This window comes from Hemitrygon akajei, unplaced genomic scaffold (assembly GCF_048418815.1).
Source record: "Hemitrygon akajei unplaced genomic scaffold, sHemAka1.3 Scf000060, whole genome shotgun sequence".
Taxonomy (NCBI): domain Eukaryota; kingdom Metazoa; phylum Chordata; class Chondrichthyes; order Myliobatiformes; family Dasyatidae; genus Hemitrygon; species Hemitrygon akajei.
The window spans coordinates 4,046,299-4,070,362 of record NW_027331946.1 but is presented as its reverse complement, the minus strand read 5'-3'; the positions used below and the strand labels follow the sequence as shown (position 1 = coordinate 4,070,362).

The 24,064-nt window shown below is 45.6% G+C and overlaps 1 protein-coding gene and 1 pseudogene across 1 annotated transcript in view; one reads left to right on the top strand and one right to left on the bottom strand.

The window, feature by feature from the left end:
• Positions 1-24,064, bottom strand: part of LOC140721717 (uncharacterized) — a 75,693-nt gene that overhangs the window by 29,704 nt on the left and 21,925 nt on the right. The gene's annotated exons all lie outside the window — the stretch shown is intronic.
• LOC140721716 (uncharacterized) lies at positions 109-21,204 on the top strand (annotated as a pseudogene).

Genomic DNA, 24,064 nt, shown 5'->3' with positions numbered 1-24,064 from the left:
AAACGTGATCATGTTTTACCGCAGATCGGCAGCATTTGCGGGTTTGTTTCCGTGGCCCCGCCCACCACCTGTGACGCAAAAGAAGCACATTGCGCATGCTCACAGGCCCGAGCCGGGCAGTGATGTTTTTTTCGTTCTTTGTGTAAGTGGGTCAGCGGTGGATCCGGGTTCGGGTTCGGGTTCGGAATCGGGAGGGGGTCCTCGCCCCCTTGGACGGGGAGCCGGAGACGGATTATTCTCTGCGGGGCAACACCAACAATTTCCCTTCGGTGAGTATTGAAGCCGGTTCCGAGCGGGGAGGTCTGATGTTGAGTGGTGAGTTAACTTTCCCGAACTCAAACAAGAGAAAATCTGCAGATGCTGGAAATGCGAGCAACGCGCACAAAATGCTGGAGGAACTCAGCAGTCCGGGCAGCATCTAGGGGAAGAATACAGTCGACATTACCGGCCGAAATCCTTCGGCAGGACCGGAGAATAAAAGGTGGGGGTGGGGAGGGGAGAGAGAAACACAAGGTGATCGGTGAAACCTGAAGGGGGAGGGGATGAACTTTCCCGAACTGGCGGCCTCGCCTCGCTTCCTTCACAGAATCTGCCGGGGTCGGTCCGGGTTGTGAGACCTTCACACCGAACCGTCTGAGATGAGCCGCCGCTCAGCCCCTGTTGTTCTGGTCCTATTAGAAGGATGAAGTAAAACATGTTTCTATCTTGTTACTGACAGAGAATTGTATAATCTGTGTTCCGTGTGTTATCTGAATGTACTTGTGCACTTGGTAATAAATTCAACAGGACCTGAGAAATCTCAGTGAGATTTGATTAGTGATGATCATCTTGGCAGCTCGGTAGGTCGATTGTATGAGACAGTACACTGTTAAATGCAAAACCCTGAACAGTGTTGATAATCAGAGGGATCTTAGACTCCAAGTTTATCGCTCCCTGAAAGAGACTGCTCAGATTGATCGGGTGGTTAAGAAGGCAAATGACATGGTTGTCTTTATCAGTTGAAGCATTGATTTCAAAAGTCGGGAAGTTGTGTTGCAGCTTTATAAAACTCGTTAAACCACATCTGGAGTGTTTCATACAGTTCTGGTCGCTCCCATTCTCGGAAGGATATCGGGGCTTTGGAGTGGGCGCAGAAAAGGTTTACCAGGATATTGCCTGGATTAGAGGGCCTGAGCTTTAACGGAAGGTTGGACAAAATTATGTTGTTTTCTCCGGAGCCGTGCCAGCTGGGGTGAGACTGGATAGACGTTTATAAGATTACCAGAGGATTAGAAGCCATGTCTCAGAAAGGCAGCGTCCATTATCAAGGACCTCCAGCACCCAGGGCATGTGGTTTTCTCAATGTTACCAGCGGGTAAGGAGGTACAGAAGTCTGAAGGCTCACACTCAGTGATTCAGGAACAGTTTCTTCCCCTCTGCCATCCGATTGCTAAGTGGATATTGAACCCTTGAACATTACCTCACATTTAAAATATGTAGTATTTCTGTTTGTTGCACGATTTTTAATTTAGTCACAGAAACATAGAAAACCTACAGCACAATACAAGCCCTTCAGCCCACAAAGTTGTGCCGACATGTCCCTACCTTAGGAATTACCATGGTTACCCATAGCACTCTATTTTTCTAAGCTAGTATTTCTTTATTTTTCTCCAGTATCTCCAGGTACCTATCCAAAAGACCATATTCTACCCACCTCCACCACCTTGCTGGTAGCCAATTCCACACACTCACCAACCACTCCCTGAGTAAAAAAACTTTTCCATAACATTTCCTCTGCAACTACTCCCCAGCACCTTAAACCTGTGCTGTCTTTTCATAACCATTTCAGACCTGGGAAAAAGTCTCTGACTATCCACACGATCAGTGCCTCTCATCATCTTATACACCTCTGTCAGGTCACCTCTCATCCTCCGTTGCTGCAAGTAGAAAAGGCCGAGTTCACTCAAACTCTTCTAATAAGGCATGCTCCCCAATCTGTGTAAATATCCTCTGCACCATTTCTATGGTTTCCACATGCTTCGTGTAGTGAGGCAACCAGAATTGAGCACAGTGGGGTGTGACCAGCGTCACATATAGCTGCAACATTACCTCTCGGCTACTAAATTCAATCCCACGATTGATGAAGATCAATGTATCATATGCCTTCTTAACCACAGAGTCAACCTGCGTAGCAACTTTGAGTGTCCTATGGAGTGGGACCCCAGGATCCCTCTGATCCTCCACACTGCCAAGAGTCTTACCATTAATGTTATATTCTGCCATCATGTTTGACCTAACAAAATGAACCACTTCACACTTATCTTGTTTGAACTCCATCTGCCACTTTTCAGCCCATTTTTGCATCCTATCAATGTCCCACTGAAACCTCTGACAGCCCTCCACACTATCCACAACTCCCCCAACCTTTGTGTCATCAGCAAACTTGCTAACCCATCCCTCCACTTCCTCATCCAGGTCATTTATTAAAATCACAAAGAGTAAGGGTCCTAGATATACTGTAAATGATTTAGTTGTTTATTTTTATTATTTTATTTTGTTTTTTTTCCTTCTATAATATGTATTGCATTGAACTGCTGCTGCACAGTTTTCAAATTTCATGACACACACCGGTGATAATAAACCTGATTCTGATTCTGAGTGGACAGACAAGCTATTTTTCCTGGGGGTTGAAATGTCTAATATATTTAAGGTGAGAGGAGATGTAAGCAGTAAGTTTGTTTCTTTACACGGAATGGTGGGTAGCTGGAAAACTCTGCCTGGGGTGGGAGACCCCACTGGTCACGTGATCTCGTTTGCCCCTCCCATTTAACAGCAGATGGGCAGCATCTGTGCATCTGTTTCCGAGGCCCTGCCCTCCGGATGATGTGACACTCACTTCGCGCATGTTCACTGTCTCCGGCCGGGCGGTGTTTTCTTTTCCGCTCAGTGCTGAAGTGCATCATCTGTGGGATCGAGGGAAGGGTCCTCACCTCCTGGGTGGGGGAGCCCGGGGTCGGGATCACTGTCTGTGGGCAGAAGATATTGCGTTCCCATCGGTGAGTATTGAGACCGATCCCAAGCTGGGAGATCCGATGTGGGCCGTGAGCCCCAAACTGAGGACCAATTACTCATTTATTTTCCGATTATCCGGGCTGGTCAAAAATCTGTAGACTTCACTTAATCTGCATTGAAACCTGGAGCCCAGGCAGTCTATTTCCGCAGAGTTGAAATGGGAGACCCACCAACAGGTCACGTGAGGCTGTTTACTGTTGATCTGCCCTGCCCTTCACTTTGTGATGCAAGATGACGTGGTGTGTGCTCAGAGTCCCCGGATGGGTCAGGATGCTTCCTCTATGTTGTGTTGGGGGATCTGACGTTGGTCACTGAGTCCTGTTAACTTCCCCCAACTCGCCTCATTTCCTGAGGCTGCTCACATTTGTCCTTGAGCTTTCTGGCTGTTGTGTCTTCTACCGGACTGGGGTGCGTGAGAAAGGAGAACGTCCCAGGTTGTGGGGATCTTTGATTTCACTGCCTGCTTTACCGAGGGACTGGGAAGTCTAGGGGGGAGAGTGGTTTCTGTGATGTGCATGTGGCCGAGTGGTTAAGCAATCTGAAGGTCATGAGTTTGAGCCTCAGGCCAGGCAGTGCGTTGTATCCTTGAGCATGGCACTTAACCACACATTGCTCCTGCACGTTTATAGCCCAGATGGATCAAATCACCTAATCCTGTTCCTGTGTCTTATGTATTACCATGACAGAATGATGGCTCCTTCTTATCCCATATTGTTTTGTGATGTGTGAGGGGCAATAAAAGATTGTTCACTGAGATGATTATATTTGGCTTCAACGTTTAAATTTCAGTGAGTTTTGTTCTTAGTAACATTAAGCAGAAATGTTTGGTTCTCCTTTTCATTGTTAATGTGCTTCATTATCTCTCTGGTTAATGTTAGACCTGCGGTGAGAGGTTTATTGGAAGAAAAACCCCAACTAGAAGCAAACCATGGCTAAAGATGTGGGAATAGCAACAAGTGAACTGGCCCGAGGACTGAGAGCATCAACTGGAGAGAACAACTCTGAATCAGCTGACTTGGAGTTCCCAGTGAGTCAGTGAGGAGGAAGTTTGGTGAGTCTCATTTACTCAAACACTGGTCCTTTATACATTACATACCTGTACAATAGAAGGTGGGAAATAGTTGGTGAGACTGAATGTGCCCAGAAGAATCATTTATGCCTCTGTCAGACACAGTTGCAATCACACCAGGTCTGGTAATGTGCTTCCAGCAGCCCAGCCCTTTAAAGTCACTCGCATTTTGTGGAAGTCAAATCTGGATAAAGTGGTGGAAATCGGGCAGAATCTCAAGTTGCTGGAGATCTGCACTAAAAACTGAAAATTTTTGAAGTCATCCTGACAAAATGTTATTAACCTGAATTGTAAAGATTGTTCCTCTCCCCACAGCTGTTCCTTACATGCTGAGCAGTTTGGTAATTCCAATTTCTTTTGATTACATTCACTCTGGATTGGTTTATGTTTCCTGAAATGTACCGGTTTTAATGTGGAAGTGGAAATGGCTCACTCTGTGACAGTTGAACAATAAAGTAACCACAACCTTTCCTTGCAAATTACCCTGGTGCCAATTAGTTTGTTATTCGTAGAAATGTGTTCAGTACAGTTGCTGTGAACAAGATTTACAAGAATAATCTCAGGAATGTTCGGCATTATGTATGAGGAGCATTTGATTGTTTTGGACCTGTGCTCAATGGAGTTCAGAGGGATGGTGGGGGTGGTGGGGGATGTTTGGTTAAGTAAACCTACCAAATGCTGAAAAGCCTGGATACAGTGGACATGGAGAGAATGTTTCCATTAGACTGTGATCTGACAGCATGGTCTCAGAATAAAGAAGCTTCCCTTTAAAACTGAGTGGAGAAAAAAATTTGGCCAGAAGATGTCTGATCTGTGGAATTTGTTGCCACAGAGGTTGGATGAAGCTGCCATTTGGGTATATTTATGACAGAGATTAACATATTCCTGATTGCTGAGTAGCTCAGGGTTACAGGAGGAAGGCAGGAATATGGTGTTGGAATGAAAATCAGCTGTGGTTAAATGGTGGGGCAGACCAGATGGACCAAATCACCTAATTCTGTTCCTGACTGAATGATGGCTCCTCCTTATCCCATATTGACAATAGTGACAATAAAAAAATGTTTACTGAGATCATTATATCAGCCTTCAACATTTTGTTTTTAGTAACATTAACCAGAAATGTTTGGTTCTCCTTTTTATTGTTATTGTGTTTCATTGTCTCCCTGGTTAAAGTTAGACCTGCGGTGAGAGGTTTATAAAAAAGAAAAACCCCAACTAGAAGCAAACCACGGCTGAAGATGAGGGAACAGCAACAAGTGAACCAGCCTGAGGACTGAGAGCTTTAACTGGAGAGAACAGCTCTGCCTCAAGAGACTCGGAGATTCCATTGATTCAGTCAGGAGAAAGTTTGTTGAGTCTCATTTACTCAAACACTGCTCCTTTAGACATTACATACCTGTATAAGGGAAGGTGGGAAATAGTTGGAGTGAGACTGAATGTGCCCAGAAGAACCAGTTATGCCTCTGTCAGACCCAGTTGCAATCACTCCAGGTCTGGTAATGAGCTTCCAGCAGCACAGCCCTTTAAAACCACTCCTATTCTGTGGAAGTCGAATCCGGATAAAGTCACTCAGAGACCGTACGGTACAAACTCTTTATTCCAAGCACCCGGGGCTTACTTAGTTAGTCCCTCAAACAGGAACAGTCTGTGACTGTTCCCACCCAATCCACTAACTGACTAACAATTCCCCTTACACCACAGATATATCCATCCAGATACCCCCACACAAGACAGGCTGGAGCCAAAGATATTTACTACATGACAGGCTGGAGCCCCTAAAGACAAACTACGAAATAGTTTACAAATGGTTTACACACACAGAACAGACTGAAGCTGTCCTATCTCTACATGTGAATGTGCAAGGAGATAAGCATCTTGAAACTCTAGCTAGCTACCCGCAAGAAGAAACATGGCTCAGCACATCGGTTGATCATCAGCAGTTTCTTTCAGAAAAACAGGCTGCTATTGTTTAACGAAGTGTTAACCATTTTACAGACTTTATCCTTCCCTCCATTTGATCATTACATTATCAACAACGCAGTAACTTTTTACAGAGAAAGCAACTGACGACAGCATTGACTTATCAGTGGGTAATGACAGTGTACAACAGTAATTGTAACAAAGATATGTACAACTATTAGGACATAATGCAGTATCATGTCCCACATATTACCAAACAGGCCTTCAAAGATCACCATTTCGACCCTTCAGTGAACCCGTGTAAATCCTGCCCTACTTTCTTGATGCTGTCAATCTCCTTTGCAGTGTGCTCGGAGAGGGGTGTAATGTTAGTAGATTCATCAGGGATATAGGTGCAGCATTCTGTGTCAATAACAGCACAGGTTCCCTCTTTCTCAGCTGGGATAAACTCTAAAGCTGTACGATTATGTATGACTGTTTGCCAGATTGCAATCATTTCAGTGGATATTTCTGTTACTTGGGCCTGTGTTTCTGTCAGGGCCCCTGCAGTATTGTGGCCAGCTCCTCAAGTGCTGTATCCAAATTGATTATCTCTCGTGAATTCTGGCTACTCCATAGGAGAGAAAAGTAATCATCCAAAATCAATCAGTCTCAGTTGTTCCTCTCGGCTGCTGGGCACCTGCAAGTATGGCCAGGATGCATGTTTCCCAGTATAGGAAGTTCAGTTGGATGGGGGCCTGAGACACCATCCCTCAAAACACTGACAGCCACAGTCATCTCTGTCTGGACCACAGGTCCTCATCTCACTTCCCCGGATGTTATTTGAGAAAGCCCAGGCTGAGAGTTCCTCACTCTGGTTGAGCAGGATTACTGACATTGGAACCATAGTTTTACCATGCTGTGGAATTTCAGCACAAACCCAGCAGGCCCCTAGTTCTACCTGTTTGGCATAGGTATGACAGAAAGACGGAAATGTGTTAACATGGGGGCCCCCGGATGCTGGGGTGAGCCCTCTCAAAGACATAAACATGAACACCACTAACAACCAATACATTCCCATTAGTCCGAGAGAGACCTTCTGCACAGTTCCTTCAGTAACCTGTTTGGCGCCTAATGATGTATCCACCGAGATTGCCCCTTCAGTTTCACAGCCGTGGGAGTGGTCGGTAACACCTGATATGGTCCTCTCCACCGAGGTCCAAGATTCCCTTAATCCCAGTTCTTCATCAAGAAAAAAAATCCCAGGTTCCATTGTGCGGAGTAGATCTCTTCCTTGTAAGCCTGTCATACCTGTGAATGTATACTTGGAAAATTTTGGTTAGTTGGCATATATATTTCCCCATGTCTGCCCCTCAGGTATGAATATCCAATTTTGCTGGTAGACTTTCTGGGAGCAATGGTACACAAGGTCTTAGTCCCCAGGGTGTTTTCATGGGCCATCCATAAATTATTTCAGCTGGTGACAGCCCTGTTTTCCCTGGGGTAACCCTCATGTGGAACTGGGTAACAGAAGGACCTTCAACCAAGTGAGTCCAGTCTCCACTGTTAGTTTGGCCAATTTACTCTTCAGAGTGCCATTGGCTCTCTCCACTGTGCCAGCGGCCCATGGGTGGTGTACACAGTGGAATTGTTGCTGGATAGCTAGTTCATTACGTATGCCTTTGTTTACCTTCATCACGAAGTGTGGGTCATTGTCAGAGCTCAGCATCTCTGCCAGGCCGTACCCGGGAAGTATTTCCCGTAATAATACCTTCACAACAGTCATAACAGTATTATTGGTAGTTGGAACAGCTTCAACCCATCTACTAAACACATCTATAATATCTAAGCAGCATCTATAGCAATGTACTCTAGGTAATTCAATAAAATCAACTTGTAGACACAAAAAGGTCCACCTGGCAAGGGAGTCGTACCCAGTGTGCAGGGTACAGGTTACCAACCATTCCCTCCTTTCCCAGGTGTGTACAATTATGTATCTAATCAACCAATATTGGTAAAAACTGTGTAGGAACCCAAACCTGTCCCACTGGGTGATCCAAAAACCTATGTTGGGGTCTTTCTGGCACCCCATCTGGGACCACAGTTTTCACTCCTGCTCAGAGGCGTCCCCCTGAGAAGAACAAAACTCGAGGTAGCTGTAGAGCGGTGAGTAAGTTGTTTACAAAGGTGGCATTACTAACGGGGTGGCCAGAGGAAGTCAGGAATCCCCATGTTCCCAGAGAGCCTTGTAGTCATATACAATTCCAAATGTATAACGGGAGTCTGTGTAAACGTTCCCACTTTAGTCTGTTGCTGGGATACAGGGATGAGTCAGAGCAAACAGCTCAGCCTTCTGGGCGGAGACAGCTGCTTCAAAAGAGACCTGCTCATTTACTTCACTGTCCATCACTATCGCATAGTCAGAACATTGTTTTCCTGCTGGATCCACAAAGGAGCTTCCATCCTCATAAAACGTTGCCTTGGGATTGATGGGATATTGCTAAATGGATGGGAGAGTCTGTCCTTCGTTCATGGTGATCCAGACGGAGACAGTTGGTGCGACAGACTTCCTGGCCTGAAATTACACAGAGATGGGGTACAGCATCTTGGGATTGGACTCTATTAAAAGGTTGTCTTACCAGATATCCCGTCTTCACCTCAGACTCCTTCCTGTATTGGGCTAGACCCGCGGCCAAGTGTTGCCAGTCTCCATCGGTGCTGGAGGCTTGTTTCGTTAGGGTGTAGGCCAGGAACCCTGTGCTCTTTGGCTTGAACCTAGTGCAAACCCTAATGGTGGTATGGGGAACTACCAGTTCTGTCTGTCACCAAAGGAAATCCGGAAATTCGGCCAGTAATGCAATACCGTTTCTTCCTTTAACCTCTCTAATCACTGTGACTGGGAACTTCTGTCCCTCAAGGGGTGCATAATATTGGCTTTCCTCAGCGGTGCACCCCGTAGGGTCAAAGCACAGAGTCACATGAGGGTCGGCTGCTGGCAGAAGGAGTGGAGCCCAAATTAAATGCCCTCCACTTGGGGGTCGGAAACTGGAGAAGCTGTGGGGTGTTCACCTGTCAAGGGTGACAGCATTCTCTGTGCAAAGAATCTCGATTTCTAACAGACAGAGCAAGTCTCTCCCTGCTAGATTACACCCCCGTCTGGTGGTGACTGTAAATGAAACCTCACACTGGCTCCCCTGGAATTCCGCCTGCAGTGGCTGGGTACGTGAATAAGTACGCTCCGTGCCTTCGAACCCTGACAGAGTGATTATAACGTCTGATAGCTGGAATCCCTTTTCTGATACTATTTCCTGATCGAGTGTGGTTGCCCTCATATCAATCATAAACATAAACAAACAATGATAAAGAGGAATAGTGAGGTAGTGTTCATAGACCACTTAGAAATCTGATGGCAGAGGGAAACTGTTTCTAAAATGTAACATAACAAGACCAAAACATAATCTTACCAATGCTTGATGCTTGGTTACTACCATGTCACCATAATTGTTTTTATGAGTGTTCGCTAACCATTGCTCTCCTCTTGCTCCTTTACTTCTGGAGACTTGCATTTTTAAAACGGGCATTATTGGTAAGGCCAGCAGATACTGTGCTGGTGGTATGATTACGTAGTGGTTAGCATAAAGCTTTTCAGCACCAGCAACCCGGGTCCCCTCCTGCCACTGTCTGGATGTTCTCAATGTGACCACATGGATTTCCTCCTGGTGGTCCAGTCTTGAAAGACAAAGGGGTTGGAATTGCTAAGTTGTGGACATGTTATGTTGGCACTGGAGGCACGGTGACACTTGTGGGCTGTCCCCAGCAAAATTCACGGACCTGCGTTGGTCGTTGTTTTACTGAACAGTATGTTTCAATGTACATTGTGACAAGCTAATCCTTGCCAAACTATCTGCCTAACCTTAGAACTGTATGCCTGTATTTATAAGGCCAGGATCCCCAATGTGGGATCCAGCACAACCCTCAGACTGTGCTAGCTGTTGACACAAACGATGTATTTCACCGTGTGTTTGCATCTTTCGATGTACGTGTGACAAATAAAGCTAATCCGATTTTAGGGCAGGCTGTAGTGGATTGGTTAATGTGTTTCTGGCTGGAAGCTCACTTGCTGTGACTCCTCCTTACCTTATAAACTTTCCTCAGATCCGGCCGACAAGTATGTTCCCATTGCCTTTATCGGGCTTCAGTTCTGAGGACTGGGTGGAGGAGTTGATCTTCTTGGAATATTGGGAGTTGATGGAAAGCGGAATCTAAGAGAGGCACTTACATCATGAAGATCTTGAAGTAGAAATGTTCTCAGTAGCAGAAAGGTAATGGTCTGGACTGTGTTGCTGGTGGAGAAGTGGAGGCAGACTCAGCCATAGCAGGGCTACTTAAAAGGAAAGGATCTACAGAGCTGTAATGAGAGGGGCAAGATTTGTCTCATACAAAAGAGGTACAGGCTCAGCCATACTGAATCTTTTCTGAGATGCTGTGAGGTCCCAGTCTTTGGCCCATCTGCATTCTCCCAACACAACACTGCACCCCTCTCCTATCCCCAAGCCACCATTACCAGTTTTGTTCCCCTGCCTAGTTCTTTCAGCGTATTGCCCAGACATTTTACCCACTGGGTCTCCTATTCCCTTACCCTATGTTCCATCTGCCCACCATCCCTCCATCATCTGGTTCCACTCATCACCTTTCTTAATGATCAGATTCCGTCATGTGTGACCTCTTTTACAACATGGAACCATACAGAATGGGAACAGGTTCCGTGACCCGTAATGTCTGACCATCCAGGCCACACTCTCTTCTCACTACTTCCATAGGGCAGGAGCTATAAGAGCCTTAGGTTCCTCACCACCAGGTTCAGGAACAGTTATTACCCTATAACCATCAGGCTCCTGAACCAGCTTGGATAACTTCACTCACCTCAAATCTGAACTGATTCCACACCCTAATGACTCACTTTCAAAGAGTTTACAGCTCCCATTTTCTGTATTACTTATTTACTTCCTTTTTATTATTTGCCTTCTTTTCCACTGTAACGCTCTGCAATGTTTCACTGCTAACGTAATGGTTTCTCTGTAGCAGCAATGTTTGGGTTATGACTGGAGATAACGGGGCTTAGGAATGTGGGGACTATCCAACGAGAGGAATGTTGTTCTTTCTTGGGGTCTGGAAGAGGGATTTTCGCTGTCTTTGGTTGGTAAGAGGAGGGAGAAGGAAGACACATGTGGAGAGAGCTGGTAGACCACTGGACGGAGTGGACTGGGAATGAAGGTCCGAAGGTTGGCTATGCTCGGAGGAGGTCGATGGTTGACGAATGGCCATATCAGTGAGCTCCAACATGCACTTTGACTTTTTCCTTAACATGGGCCCTTCTTCTTTTTATTTTCTTTACGAGCCCTCTATCCAGATTAACATTTATAAATTTCAGTCACTTCATTGCATATGGTGTACTGCCTGATATTTTGCGGTGCCGATTTGTAACCGGGCAACACATCACGCAGCATCCACACAAACGAGATTTCTCAGTTTGGCGGGGCCAGAAGTTGGACGAACACCAGTTGGCCGAGCCTGAGGGTTACACCACATTGGTTGTTTGCCAGATTTTGTTTATATATGGCTTTTCATAAATTCTATTGTATTTTGTCATATTCCTGTAAATGCCTGCAACAAAACAAATCTCTAAGTAGAATATGTTGACATATATGTACTTTGAGAATTAATTTACTTTGAACTCTGATCTTTGAACTAATATCAATCTAAATGGAACTGGATTTCCAGCAACTTGCAATATTACATTGGGCTCTTCCTGAGGGTTGGCACTCATGGTTGGAATCATCTTCTTGTCAATTTCTAAACGGGTTGTTGTCCCCACCTGTCCCTTGGTTTTTGATCCCATTTCTGTTCCTCAGATATAGCCCGCTCGCGTCCTTCTTCCCGCTGAGCATATTCACCTTTAATATTAGTTCCCTTCGGGGTTGATCGAGATTCGAAAGTTGGGTCCTAATGATATGTCAAAGCTCGTCGCATTCGATTTCGGTCATTGTCAGGCCAGTCCATATTATTTGTTTTAATCATGTTGGCTAACTTAGTTGGTAAGCATTGGAGCAGTAGGGCATTGAACTGGGGGGACAGATTCCCATCATTAAAGTCTTGCTCTCCTGCGAAGGTGCCGTAGCAGGCCAGAAATCGCTCTCAATAGTCTGGTCCCGATTCCCCAGGCTTAGGTTTGCATTCAGGTACTGCTGTTCAGGAGGATTTAAACTAATGTGGCACGGGGATGGGAACAAGTGCAGAGAGACAGAGGGGTGCAAAATGAAAGTCGCAAAATTTCATATCCACCGTCAACCCTTTAAGTATCATTTGCCAATTCTCATAGCTAATTCATATCTCATACCTTCAAAGCTACCCTTCTTTAAGTTCAGAACCTTTGTTTCTGAATTAACTGCGTCACTCTCCATCTTAATGAAGAATTCCACCATATTATGATCACTCTTACCCAAGGGGCCTCGCACGACAAGATTGCTAACTAACCCTTCCTCTTTGCTCAATACCCAATGTGGAATGGCCTGCTCTCTAGTTGGTTCCTCAACATTCATATGCAATGGCAAGCATTTAAAGATTGCAAGGATGAACTACAACAAGTGTTCATCCAGTTTGGCAAAAGAATAAACCAGGGAAGGTAGTGCACCCATGACTGACAGGGGAAACTAGGGATAGTATCAAGTCCAAAGAAGAAACATACAAATTAGCCAGAAAAAGTGGCACACCTGAGGACTGGGAGAAATTCAGAGTCCAGCAGAGGAGGACAATGGGATTAATTAGGAAAGGGAAAAAAGATTATGAGAGAAAGCTGGCAGGAAACATAAAAACTGACTGTAAAAGCTTTTATAGATAAGTGAAAAGAAAAAGATTGGTTAAGACAAATGTAGGTCCCTTACAGTTAGAATCAGGTGAATTGGTCATAGGGAACAAGGACATGGCAGACCAATTCAATAACTACTTCAGTTCTGTCTTCACTAAGGAGGACATAAATAATCTTCTGGAAATAGTAGAGGACCGAGGGTCTAGTGAGATGGAGGAACTGAGGGAAATACATGTTAGTAGGGAAGTGGTGTTAGGTAAATGGAAGGGATTAAAGGCAGATAAATCCCCAGGGCAAGATGGTCTGCATCCCAGAGTGCTTAAGAAATTAGCCCACGAAATAGTGGATGCATTAGCGATAATTTTTCAAAACTCCTTAGATTCTGGATTAGTTCCTGAGGATTGGAGGGTGGCTAATGTGACCTCACTTTTTTAAAAAATGAGGGAGAGAGAAACCGGGAAATTATAGACCGGTTAGCCTGACATCGGTGGTGGGGAAAATGCTAGAGTTGGTTGTGAAAATGTGATAACAGCACATTTGGAAAGAGGTGAAATAATCGGACAATGTCAGCATGGATTTTTGTAAGGAAAATCATGTCTGGCGAATCTTACAGAATTTTTTGAGGATGTAACTAGTAGAATGGATAGGGGAGAACAAGTGGATGTCGTATATTTGGATTTTCAAAAGTCTTTTGACAAGGTCCCACACAGGAGATTAGTGTGCAAATTTAAAGCACACAGTATTGGCGGTATGTTATTGATGTGGATAGAGAATTGGTTGGTAAACAGGAAGCAAAGAGTAGGAATAAACGGGTCCTTTTCAGATTGGCAGGCAGTCACAAGTGGGGTACTGCAAGGCTCAGTGCTGGGACCCGAGTTGTTTACAATATATATTAATGATTTAGACGAGGGAATTAAATGCAGCATCTCCAAGTTTGCGGATGACACGAAGCTGGGCGGCAGTGTTAGCTTTGAGGATGCTAAGAGGATGCAGGGTGACTTGGATAGGTTAGGTGAGTAGGCAAATTCATCGCAGATGCAACTTAATGTGGATAAATGTGAGGTTATTCACTTTGGTTGCAAGAACAGGAAAACAGATTATTATCTGAATGGCCAATTAGGAAAAGGGGAGGTGCAATGAGACCTGGGTGTTATTGTACACCAGTCATTGAAAGTGGGCATGCAGGTACAGCAGGCGGTGAAAAAGGGAAATGGTATGTTGGCATTCATAGCAAGAGGATTTGAGTACAGGAGCAGGGAGGTTCTACTGCTGTTGTACAAGGCCCTGGTGAGGCCACAGCCAGATGCAGTTTTGGTTCCCTAATCTGAGGAAAGACATTCTTGCCATAGAGGGATTACAAAGAAGGTTCAACAGATTGATTCCTGGAATGGCAGGATTTTCATATGAAGAAAGACTGGATCGACTAGGCTTATATTCGCTGGAATTTAGAAGATTGAGGGGGGATCTTATTGAAACGTATAAAATTCCAAAGGGATTGGACAGGCTAGATGCAGGAAGATTGTTTCCAATGTTGGGGGAGTCCAGAATGAGGTGTCACAGTTTAAGGATAAAGGGGAAGCCTTTTAGGACCAAGATGAGGAAAAACTTCTTCACACACAGAGTGGTGAATCTGTGGAATTCTCTGCCACAGGAAACAGTTGAGGCCGGTTCATTGGCTATATTTAAGAGGGAGTTAGATATGGCCCTTGTGGCTAACGGGATCAGGGGTATGTAGAGAAAGTGGGTACAAGGTTCTGAGTTGGATGATCAGGCATGATCATACTGAATGGCGGTGCAGGCTTGAAGGGCCTAATGGCCTACTCCTGCACCTATTTTCTATGTTTCTATGTGTGGAAAATTAAAATCTCCCACAATCACAACCTTGTGCTTACTACAAATATCTGCTATCTCCTGACAAATTTCCTCCTCCAATTCTCGCTCCCAATTAGGTGGTTTATAATACACCCCTATAAGTGTTACTATACCTTCCCCATTCCTCAATTCCACCAAAATAGGCTCCCTAAATGAGCCCTGTAATCTATCCTGTCAAAGCACCGCTGTAGTATTTTCTCGGACAAGCATTGCAATACCTCCCCCTCTTGCCCTTCTGATTCTGTCACACCAGAAGCAACAAAATATTGGAATATTTAGTTGCCAATCACACCCCTCCTGCAACCATGTTTCACTAATAGATACAACATCATATTTCCAGTTATCAATCCATACTCTAAGCTCATCCACCTTTCTTAAAATGCTCCTAGCATTAAAATAGATGCATTCAAGAAACTTTCCACCTCTTCCTCTATGTTTATCCCTAACGGTGCAAATAACTTTATTATCTCTTTTTTCCCTTCTCCCCTACACCTTCAGTCTGAGCGCTCCTATATCAGGGAGGAAGTTCAAATCATCTGTGTGTTAAAAGTTTAGCCATCATGTTGACTGAAGGCATCTGCAGGTTCATGAGGGACTGTTACTGTCAGATTCTGCAGTTCTTCTGGCGGCTCATCGCACCCAGGACTGAACCCTGGTCACTGAGCATTGGAGGAGTCTGTTCTGCTGATGTTAGCCTTAAACTAGACTGGCATTTAATATTGTGGATCTGTGAAAGATAAATCAGTTCAGTATCAAATCCCGTGTCTCAGGTACTTACTGTCTCTACCACACTCACAATGTACACTAGAATTGCCACTCAGCCCATCTGATTCCTGCCCATGTTTCTGTTCCATATCAGTATATCAAACTCTATCCCTGCCGTTCCTCTCTCACCCTCCCTGAGATGACAGGTTGCAACTAGTCACCACTCCGTGGGATAGGAGATTTCCCGTGAATTTCATGGAAACATATAAATGCACAACACATTACTGATGCTTTGTCCCACATTGCTGTGCCGACCATGTATCTTACTCTAGAAGCTGCTTAGAATTACCCTGCCGCATAGCCACCTATTTTCCTAAGCTCCATGTACCTATCTGAGAGTCTCTTAAATGACCCTATTGTATCCGCCTCTACCACCGTCGCTGGCAGTGCATTCCACACACACTCCACTCTTTGCTTAAAAAACTTAGCTCTGACATCTCCTCTGTACCTACTTCCAAGCAGCTTAAACCCCCCCCTCATGTTAGCTGTTTCAGCCCTAGGGAAAAAGCCTCTGGCTATCTACACGACCAATGCCTCTCATCATCTTATACACCTGCATGATTTTTTCCAGGGTGAATAAGACAATGAGCTCACTGTGGTTTTGACGTTCTCTCTCTCTGTCTCTGACGTCACAGTCCCGCCTCACTCAGGCACTTAAAGTGACACTCACAGTAAGCGAACCTGCTGTCTCGTAACACAATGCACCTCTAAAGTCTGACAGCAGACTAGCGAGTGAAACTTCGATGGTGCAAAGTCAGAAACCAAAGAGTTGCCAGCCTGAGTCAGGGCTTTGGGGCTCCAGAGAGAGATGGGGTCTAGAGTTTACCAGGAGGAGGAGGAATCAGACCAGCAGGATGTGGCTACAAAAGAGAGAAAAGAAACATTTGGAAACTGGTTGACCGAAATAATGGTGGTTAATTTCAGGCAGCAAATGTGGAGAGGAATAAATAGACAACGTTTAGACAGAGCCCCTTCAGCATGCCTAGCCTGTGTACTCCGCTGCTTAGTTGCTCTCTGAATTGCAGAGTTCCTCCAGCATTTTGTGTGTGTGTGTCTCTGTATTCCCAGCAACTGCAGAATCTCCTGTGTTTTATAACCGCATTTTACTTTGGCATTAGATACACGTTGATATTGAGTATATTGTTTATGGGAGCCGCTTTCTACGTTAAAACAGCTGCAGATTTTTTCTATACACACTATAAAAAAAATGAGGTATGGACATTGAACCGGTGCTTGCAGAAATGGTTAATAGCACCGTGATTACCCAGAGGGCCATGCGTTAAGAATTTTGCCGGCGCTGAAGCGCCGATGAAATACACCAACATCAGGCTGAGGACGTCCCCGAGTATCACGCATGCGCGCAGTACACAGAAGGCCTTGAAAATGTCGGGTGCAGGTAAGACCGATTCTCCATGTTTTTATCTAAAACACTGACTTTGGGACAATTCCTGTGAAATCCGGACACCATGGCCAACAATCCCGGGACAGTCCTGCTCTTGTCCATGTCTCTCATCCCCACGATCCATACACGGGCCCAAGGGAGCTTCCGGCTTCTGAGTGAATGGGAACCGACGGATCTCTCAGACAGAGCTGAGCTCCGGCTATAATAAAGGCAAGGATTAGGAACTCAGAGAACAAAATCTTTTACATCACCAGTTGAGAAAATCACCTTTGTTCTATCTCCAATCACTAACAACAGAAAATCTGCAGATGCTGGAAATCCAAGCAACACTCACAAAATGCTGGAGGAATTCAGCATTAGTACTCTTTTCCATAGATGCTGCCTGGCCTGCTGAGTTCCTCCAGCATTTTGTGCCTGTTGCTTGTTCTACCTCCTCTTGTTCTGGACTTTTCTACCCATGAGAACATGTTTTGTCCCATTTTCTCTGGGTACTTAATGATATCAAACACCTTTGCCAGGGGAAGCAAGCAGCTTTCACATCCCAAATGTGCCAGGCTCTAATGAGACAGACTACTGCCCTTCCCTTCATATTCATTGGCATTGCCATCACTGAGTTCACCACTGTCAGTCATTGAGGGAGGCTTCAGGGGAATACAGAAACTGGTGATACTTGTGTGTATTCTGGTGTTGCAAAAGTTGCTGGAGAATTTGCAAGTGGGAAGAAGTGGAGTGATATTTGGAAATCTGACTTTTTAAAGCGTAACTTAGCAAGCAAACCACATATGGACAATATGTAAAAACTTTGGTGAGAAAATCCTTCATTACCCATTACAGGCCAGCTTCATAGGTTGTGTGAGAATGCAGATGAACTGGATCGAACCCAGAGGAGATCAATGTTCCTATCGACAGTGATTTGCCAGCTGTTAAAATGAATACCTCTCTATAAAAATTCACTGTGCACAACTTGTCACTGGGTAAAAAAAATACACAGTGCAAGATTTATGTACACACTGGTTATTACAAGTTAGAGGGGGTATTGGAGGGAAGATGGGGAGACCTGTAGTGTCCCTGATGCCCTCACATACAAGATGTGCATCCAGCTGCAGCTTGTAACCCTGCACTGTAAGGAGTTGGAACTTGAAACGCATATGGGAATTGATGGTCATTCCAGATACCAGCACTCTGCCCAGTCAGGAGATGATTTATCTTCCAACTTGGGTTTAACCTCACTGTAACAGTGTGATACCAAATCAAACCTTGGCAACTCAAGTGATCTCATTTGAAATGTTGTCCTACACCCATTGATAGATTTTGTAAATCTTTTACAGGTTAAAAACGAGAAGGAATTTGTCTCCAGGAATCTCAAACACAACACGCCAGTTTTGTTGTCTCTGTCTAGATATTTAAGAAGTGGAGCAAGGGATTCAATTGACCATCCTTCCTGCTCAGACTGTGGGGAGGGATTCACTTGGTCATTTGAACATCTAGCAAGCCCGTCATCTTACAGAGGAGAAAGGCCTTTCACCTGCTCAGACAGTGGGAATGGATTCACTCGGTTATAACAATTGAAGGTACGTCAGCAAGTTCACACTGCGCTAGGCCATTCACCTGTTCTGTGTGTGAGAAAGGATTCTGTCGGGCATCCCACCTGTGGACACACCAGTCAGATCACACTGGGCAGAGGCTGGTCATCTGCTGAATTTCGGGGAAGGGATTCTCTCGGTCATCTGACCTAATGGCACACCAGCGTGTTCACACCAGGGGGCGGCCATTCACCTGCACAGTCTGCGGGAAGGGATTCACTGCATCATCCAACCTACTGGTACATCAGCGAGTTCACACTGGGGAGAGGCCATTCACCTGCTCAGTCTGTGGGAAGAGATTCACTCAGTCATCCCACCTACAGAGTCATCAGCGAGTTCACACTGGGGAGAAGTCGTTCACCTGCTCAGACTGTGGGAAGAGTTTCACTCGGTCATCCCGACTACTGGCACACCAGTCAGTTCATACTGGGGAGAAGCCATTCACCTGCTCACTCTGTGGGAAGGGATTCACTCAGTCATCCCACCTACTGAGACATCAGCGAGTTCACACTGGGGAGAGGCCCTTCACCTGCTCAGTCTGTAGGAAGGGATTCACTGAGTCATCCACCCTACAGAGTCATCAGCGAGTTCACACTGGGGAGAGGCCATACACATGTTCAGTCTGTGGGAAGAGATTCACTCATTCATCCCACCTACAGAATCATCAGCGAGTTCACACTGGGGAGAGGCCATTCACCTGCTCAGTCTGTGGGAAGGGGTTCAGTCAGTCATCTGACCTGCAGAGACATCAGAGACTTCACACTGGGGAGAAGTTGTTCACCTGCTCAGAATGTGGGAAGGGATTCATACTGTCATCCTACCTACAGAGACATCAGCGATTTCACACTGGGGAGAAACCATTCACCTGCTTACTCTGTGGGAAGGGATTCACTGAGTCATCCACCCTACAGAGACATCAGAGAGTTCACACTGGGGAGAAGCCGTTCACCTGCTCAGTCTGTGGGAAGAGATTCACTGATTCATCCCACCTACACAGTCATCAGCAAGTTCACACTGGGGAGAAGCCGATCACCTGCTCAGACTGTGGGAAGAGTTTCACTCGGTCATCCCAACTACTGGCACACCAGTCAGTTCATACTGGGGTGAAGCCATACACCTGCTCAGTCTGTGGGAAGGGATTCACTCAGTCATCCACCCTACTGGTACATCAGCGAGTTCACACTGGGGAGAAGCCGTTCACCTGCTCAGACTGTGGGAAGGGATTCACTCATTCATCCAGCCTACAGAGTCATCAGCGAGTTCACACTGGGGAGAAGCCGTTCACCTGCTCAGACTGTGGGAAGAGTTTCACTCGGTCATCCTACCTACAGAGACATCAGCGAGTTCACACTGGAGAGAAGCCGTTCACCTGCTCAGTCTGTGGGAAGAGATTCACTCGGTCATCCCACCTACAGAGACATCAGCGAGTTCACACTGGGGAGAAGCCGTTAATCTGCTCACTCTGTGGGAGGGGATTCACTCAGTCATCCCACCTACAGAATCAGCGAGTTCACACTGGGAAGAAGCCGTTCACCTGCTCAGACTGCGGGTAGAGTTTCACTCGATCATCCTACCTACAGAGACATCAGCGAGTTCACACTGGAGAGAAGCCGTTCACCTGCTCAGTCTGTGGGAAGAGATTCACTGATTCATCCCACCTACACAGTCATCAGCAAGTTCACACTGGGGAGAAGCCGATCACCTGCTCAGACTGTGGGAAGAGTTTCACTCGGTCATCCCAACTACTGGCACACCAGTCAGTTCATACTGGGGTGAAGCCATACACCTGCTCAGTCTGTGGGAAGGGATTCTCTGAGTCAATAAACATTACTGAGTCATCAGCGAGTTCATACTGGGGAGAAGCCATTCACCTGCTCAGTCTGTGGGAAGGGATTCACTCAGTCATCCCACCTACAGAATCATCAGCGAGTTCACACTGGGGAAAAGCCGTTCACCTGCTTAGACTATGGGATAGGATTCACTCAGTCATCACAACTACTAGCACACCAGTCAGTTCACAGTGGGGACTGGCCGTTGTTATGAATCCCTGGGTTTCCTTTGCTGTGGACTGTCATTTTAAGAGAGAGAGACAGAGATTAAGAAGGTGAATCAGTCTGACTTGCAGCTTGTTTACATCGCTCGCAGCTTGTTTAGTTTTAACTGAGGACACAGACACTCAGAGTCAGTTGGAGACGAAGGAGGAAAAATGGAAGGATCGAAACCAGAGAACTAGTGACCAAGGGTCACTGTTTAGAAGTTTCCTATGCCCTCAATGGTGGGTTAATTATCGATTCATGTACATCGAATGTGTGGTTGTCACATTGTTTGATCCATAGGAGTGGATCTGATTTGGGATATCCTGTGGAGACCACTTATGTGTTAACCCTTGCCTGGCTGTGGTGTGGTAGTTCACTTGAAGACGATACCCCTTGTGACAAGTCACTTTTGGTGATAATCAGTATGTGGATTTGGAATGATGACGGATAAAATCTACAGCGACTGTTCTTTCATTTTACAACCATGGAACCTGAGGAATTCTACATATTTGCCTTCTCTCGCTATTTACCCTGGATTACAAATCTCTCTCTCTCTTATCGCCTATTCTGTAGTTGAACTGAACTTTCATACTTTACCATCTTATCTTGTTTAAGTTGCATATTACAAGTAGATTCTAATAAAGACAGATTTAACATCAAAATCAGACTCCAGGTGTAGTCTATTGCTGCTGGCTTGTTTCTAAAGCATTCTGGTTCATAACAAATTTGGGACCTGCGTCTGGGATATGAACAAATTTGGGGGCTATTGATCGATGAATTATCGATTTGATTGGGGAAATCCCTTTTGATTTATTTGTGTGTGGAAATCAGCAGCAGTGGACATTTATAAATTTCTGGAAGCAACAACCCCTAAGGCATTAGGAAAAGCCAAAAAGAATGAATTGCTGACTGTTGCTACTGGGCTGAATCTTAAGCAGGTAAGGGGGTGTGAAGGACCAGGGCAAGCATAAAACTGGGAGAGGAGGTAAAGGTAAAACAATAGGGGTTATATTATAAAATATAGGCATCCACCCCCTTTTTCAGAGACTGGGATCCCTGGTTCAACCGGTAATGATGTGCATTTCAATGTGTTCACCTCTCAGTCCTCGATTCTCTAAATGAAAGGGTTATCACATTTGATCTTCCTTCATATGATGACCCAACCATTTCAGGGATCAGTCTGTTGAAACTTCATTGCACTCTCTATAACAAATACTCGCTAACCACTTTGTTAATCCTCTGTGCAAAAAATGTCCATCTTCCGCAGCCCCGTTTTGCCCCAACCACTCACCTCCTACCCCTGTCATTGGCCCCACTTGCAGGTCAACCGTCTGCCGGTGTTTCCCCCCCAATGTGAATCCCTCTGCTCACCACCACCGTGGGCTCAGATTTTTCCACAGATTTCCACCGGGACAAACATCCTGTCCGCCCCCTCTCACATCATCTTCACCCTTTCAATAAAATCCCTCCTCTCCCTCCCCAGGGAACTGGCATCAAACCGACGGGCCGAGCAGTCTCCTCCTACCTCTCGGTGACACATCAGACTCCGGCCGCAGAAGACGCTTCACAAATGCCCCAACTTCCCTTGGAGGGAAATGGAAATAAATCAAAAAACGGAGATTTACTCCGCTGTGATATGGAGTTTGAGGCCGGAGCGGGAGGCGAACTCAGTGGGGGTAAGGCCCTCTGGACTTGGTGGTAACAAGTGATCGACATTGCTTTGCACCAATGGGAATTGCGCAGACCCTGAATCCTCTGTTGACAGCAGTGGGGAAGGGTTCGTCACGTGATTATTAGCCCAGCTATTAAACTGATAAAGCCTGAGCTTACCAGCGCATGGATGACGTAAGACGCTGTGCACGTAAGGGCAGATCCCGGTATGGGAAGCCCATGCCTGACGTCAGGCGCGATGGGGTCTGTGTGACGTCACCTGTGGGGATGCACTCACATTTAAATGCACCTTAATGTGCGTTTCTTATGATTTCAGAGGGAAAACAACATTAATCACCGGTTTCGTAACTGAATCCAGTGTTGTGAGATGTAAAGTCCCCTGTTATGTGTCCGGCTGTGCCGTGTTGTTTGGGGGCTATTGATCGATTAATTATCGTTTTGATTAGGCATATCCCTTTTGATTTATTTGTGTGTGGAAATCAGCAGCAGTGGATATTGATAAATTTCTGTAGGGTGGATGACTGAGTGAATCCCTTCCCACGTACTTCCTCATCCAGGGCATCCACTCTTGGTCTTCCTGGAATCATTCTTTGAAACTTCTCCGGACCCACTCCAATAAGAACACATCTTTTGCTCAGATAATAAGTCGGAAGTACAGGTCAGAATCTGCTCACCATACATCAACAGTGATCTGCCCAATGCGTTATAAAGCTATAGTATCGCATCCCTGCTCTTATATTGCTAACATTGCAGTTGTCATCCTTAATCAACTCAATCTACAAGCAAACCTTTAGCGCCTCTTGCTCAAGGACTCACAAGCACTTATGCACCTCTAATTTTTTCAAGTTTCTCCCATTTTTTTTCTACACCCAATTACTTCTACCAAATATACATGACTTGCATACACTGTATTTCAACTGCTACTTTGCTGGCATTCTCCAGACCTATCGAAGTCCTTCTGCAGACTCCCACTTTTCTCTAAACTACCTGTCCCCTACCTATCCTTGTATCAACTGCAATGTTCGTCACCAAGGTATCAATTCCATCATCCGTATCATTCAGATTTAACATGAAACGATGCGGTCTCAATACTGACCCCTGCAGAACAGCATTAGTTACCGACAGCAAAACAGAATTGCCCACATTATTCTGACTCTTTCTCCCTTGTCAGTACAAGTATCTTTCCTGTAATTCCATGAGCTGTGATCCTGTTCAGCAGCCTCACGTGCAGCACCTTAGAAACATAGAAAACCTGCAGCACGTTACAGGCCCTTTGGCTCACAAAGCGATGCCGAACATGTCCTTGCTCTAGAAATGCCAAGGGTTACCTACAGTTCTCTATTTTTCTCAGCTCCGTGTACCTATCCAGGAGTCTCTTAAAAGACCCTATCGTGTCCGCCTTCACCACCATTGCTGGCAGCCCATTCCAAGCACTCACCACTCTCTGTGTCAAAAACTTACCCCTGACATCTCCTTTGTACCTACTTCCAAGCATCTTCAAACTATGCCCTCTCGTGCTAGCAATTTCAGCCCTGGGAAAAAGCCTCGAACTATCCACACGATCAATGTCTCTCATTTTCTTGTACACCGCTATCAGGTCACCTCTCTTCCTCCATCACTCCAAGGAGAAAAGACTGAGTTCACTCAACCTATTCTCAAAAGGCATGCTCCCCTATCCAAACAACATCCTCGTAAATCTCCTCAGCACCCTTTCTATGGCTTCCACATCCTTCCTGTAGTTTGGCGACCAGAACTGAGCACAGTATTCCAAGTGTGGTCTGACCAAAGTCCTGTATAGCTGCAACATTACATCTCGGCTTTTAAACTCAAGCCTGCGGTTGATTAAGGCCA